This window comes from Amblyomma maculatum, chromosome 10, assembly GCF_055883805.1.
Source record: "Amblyomma maculatum isolate TAMU_Amacu chromosome 10, ASM5588380v1, whole genome shotgun sequence".
Classification (NCBI taxonomy): domain Eukaryota; kingdom Metazoa; phylum Arthropoda; class Arachnida; order Ixodida; family Ixodidae; genus Amblyomma; species Amblyomma maculatum.
The window spans coordinates 31,043,709-31,047,244 of NC_139353.1; the positions used below are offsets into that span (position 1 = coordinate 31,043,709).

Sequence of the window (3,536 nt, forward strand, 5' to 3'; positions counted from 1 at the left end):
CACATTGACGTAGGCGTAAATGAATGACTTCTGCTATGCCTCCTAATGTCGCGCACTGTGAAAGATGCAGCGAAAGTATAGCGGTGCCACCTAACCAGAAATCATCTATCGAAAGGAATTCCTGTTGATTTCTTATTGTCTGCTGTTTTCTTTTGATTTTGACATAAAAAATGGCGGTTGAAAATTCGTTCTCACTCTAGTTATGACGCGACAACGTCGGTTTAATGGCTGCTTTTGTAATATTTACTGCTTAGTTTCCAGAGAAATATATCTAACCACAGGTTCGTATATGAATCTGCAATCGGAACGACAAGAAGGAAGAAGAGGTTTTGGAGTGGGAGAGCGCGCGGTAGTGATTGGGCGCCATGTTGTCACATTGACCGCCGTGGGAACAGCCGGATATTAAAAGCAGCTAGAGGCTGCCCTGTATATAGATAAATGCATTGATGAATAATCTCGCCCATGCACCATTTTCATGACACCTGCTTGTAGCTTACGGCGGTCTGGGTTCTGGCAGTCTTGAAGCCATAGGTAGCGTAAGAGAGTTCTAGCACAGCTTTCGCCCTCGCTCTTGATCACGTTCTACGTGACGCAGGTAGTAACACAGGACGTTCCACGTCCACCGCTATGGTTGAGGGTGGCGCTGGAGAACACTCTCAAGGTTCGTATACATGCAACATTAATACCAAAGAAAGTAGCAGGTGGGACAGCGGCCGCAAGGGCAGAAGACACAGCTGCAGGGGAGGCGCCATCAAAACGAGCGCTGGGGTTCGAAAAAGCAAACGCTCAACGGAACCACATCGACCAAATAGATTGGGGCGGTATCTTGGCGGCGGACAACGACCACATCAAAGCAGCGTTCAACGCCCATTACCAAACCCTCTTCGCATCCCACACGGTAGACGCTATCACTTTTAAGAATAAGTTTCTGGCGACGATACCGCGTCTGGACGATGAAGTGAAAGAGAGATTAGAACTAAAGATAACTGAAACAGAAGTGGAGCACGCTATTGACAGTTTAAATGCCGGTAAATCGCCGGGACCGGATGGGTTCAGCGCGGGTTTTTACAAAGAATTTAAGTACGAAATCACACCTATTCTGAACGCAATTTATAACGATGCCTACACAGTAAATGCCCTGCCTCCGTCATATGGGTCATCCCACACCGTACTCATTCCTTAAACTGATGAAATAGACAAATTACGCCTGGTAACATCTTACAGACCCATAGCACTTACAAACGTTGAATATAAAATTTTTATGAAGGTTTTGGCCCGAAGGTTGCAAACGGTTATTAAGGATATAGTAGGACCACACCAAACGTGTGGTATAAAAGGGAGGTCAATAGTGACCAACATTCAAAAGGCGCGAAGTGTCCTTGAGTGTTGTGATGACTGGGATGGTCGGGTCGCCATGCTTCAGATCGACCTCGAAAAAGCATTCGATTGCGTCGATCACGAAATTTTGTTTTCCCTTTTAGAACATGTGAATGTTGGTTCAGTTATATGTAAGAGTGTGGCCCTGGCGTACCGTAACTGCACGACGAGAGTGATTATTAATAAGAGTCTGGGAGCCCCCATTCGACTGCAGCGTTCGGTGCGACAGGGCTGTCCCCTCAGCCCTCTTTTGTTTTGCATTTATATTGAAACATTGTGCATGAAACTTATGAATAATGTCAACATTAGTGCGTTTAGGTTACAAGCAGTCGAAGTGAAGCTGCTCGCGTATGCAGACGACATCGTTATTTTTACGGTTGACCAGGAGAGTATCACCGAGGCTGTCAAATGTATCCGTGAGTTCTCTCAAGTTACCGGTAGCGGGGTGAACTGGGCCAAGTGCCTTGGGCTCTGGCATGGACAGTGGCCGTCGAAACCAGATCGCTTTGCCAATGTTACGTGGACAGACACACCGACCAAGTACTTGGGCGTCGAGCTGGATGCCTACCGCGAAAGCGAGCATTATTGGAAAGGGCAAATGACCGAACTACGGGAGAGAGCCGAGAAGTGGAAAGGCGCCAACATGTCGATTTTTGCCAGAGCTACTGTGTGCAATCTTTTTTTTATCAGCAAACTTTGGTTCGCAATGCAAGTTTTGAGTTGTTCGCGCGTAAACGTACAGAAGTTACACAGGATTTTCGCCGTTTTTGTTTGGGCAGGTAAATGGGAACGCTGCAGCAGGACGAATTTGTTCCGTCGGGTAAAAGACGGCGGTTTGGGACTCGGCCATCTGTTTTTACGGCAGGTGGTCAACCGGTTTTTGTTTTTTCAGGATGCTTCGGACCCTTTCTTACGCACCGTCTGCCAAGTTAGGCTACGGCGCCTACTGCCGGAGTTTGTTGTCTCCACCGAAGAAGCTACGGGTGGGATTTTTGGTTATTACAGGGAGGTCGTCGCTAGTGTAAGATTTCTTTCAGTGCGTTTTTCTAATGAATATTTGTCCACTGTAAAACGAAAAAAGCTGTATCGCGATTTATGTGACATTGTTTTGCCACAACCCTTGTACAGAACCTTATACAGTGGAGGTCCGGGCAGAGATGTCTTGAAGAGAGTAAAGAAAATGCAGGTGTCGCCAGGAGCGAAGACATTTTTCTTTAAATTACACACCGGAACATTATCAGTAAAGAAGTTTTTGGAGGAAAGGGATTTTTTTTTACCGTGGGGGGCGCACTGTTTAATCTGCAAGCAGCCGGAAACAATAGACCATGTTTTTTTGCATTGTTGGGAAGGGGTTTATTTCTGGGATGTTTTGCAACGTACGATAAAGAAAGAATTTCCACTAGACTCCCACGGCATCCGGTATTTAAGCATTGATAATGAAGATGGCGTTCCGTATGATTTAATCATGCTCATGGGCCTCCACTCTATATGGCGCTCCAGAATGGCGGGCTATCACTGCGACAGGGATGCTCGACCCGCTAGAATATACTTTCGAGAAAGTGTGAATTGGTTTATTGCCATACAGAAAGTGGCTGCTGAACCTCCCGAATGGCTCTCAAGGGTAGAGCCTTTGCTGTCGTTGCGGGAGTTTTAATGTACTGAGACGAAGCCAGCCTGACATTGGCTGATGATGACCTTCCAATATGTACTTTGTTTTGTGTTATTCGTGTTGTGTTCTTGTGAAATGGTATGAACCAAAGCCAGGAAATAAAGAAAAAAAAAAGCCGATGTAGCTCAGTTGGAAGAGCACCGGACGCGATATTCGGAGGTCGTGGGTTCGATTCCCACCATCGGCAGGTTGTTTTTTCTTCTACTTTGTGTTTATTTATATTTCCACTAAACAGATTATATTATTGATTCGTGATTACCGAAGTAAAAATTAAAAAAAAAAAAACTTAAGTACTATCCCCAATGCTTTCCTTGGCCTCGCCGACTGTTCGCTTCATTCCTTCACACACACACACACACACGTATATATATATATATATATATATATATATATATATATATATATATATATATATATATATATATATATATATATATATACGCTATATAGAAGGAAATTGGGAAATAAGGGGCTCGTTATTATACAATTA

At 44.6% G+C, this 3,536-nt stretch overlaps 1 non-coding gene across 1 annotated transcript; it reads left to right on the forward strand.

Moving 5' to 3' along the window:
* The first annotated feature begins 3,160 nt into the window (after positions 1-3,160).
* TRNAS-CGA (transfer RNA serine (anticodon CGA)) lies at positions 3,161-3,233 on the forward strand. The gene has a single exon. It is a non-coding gene; the product is annotated as a tRNA-Ser (tRNA).
* Positions 3,234-3,536: the final 303 nt, after the last annotated feature.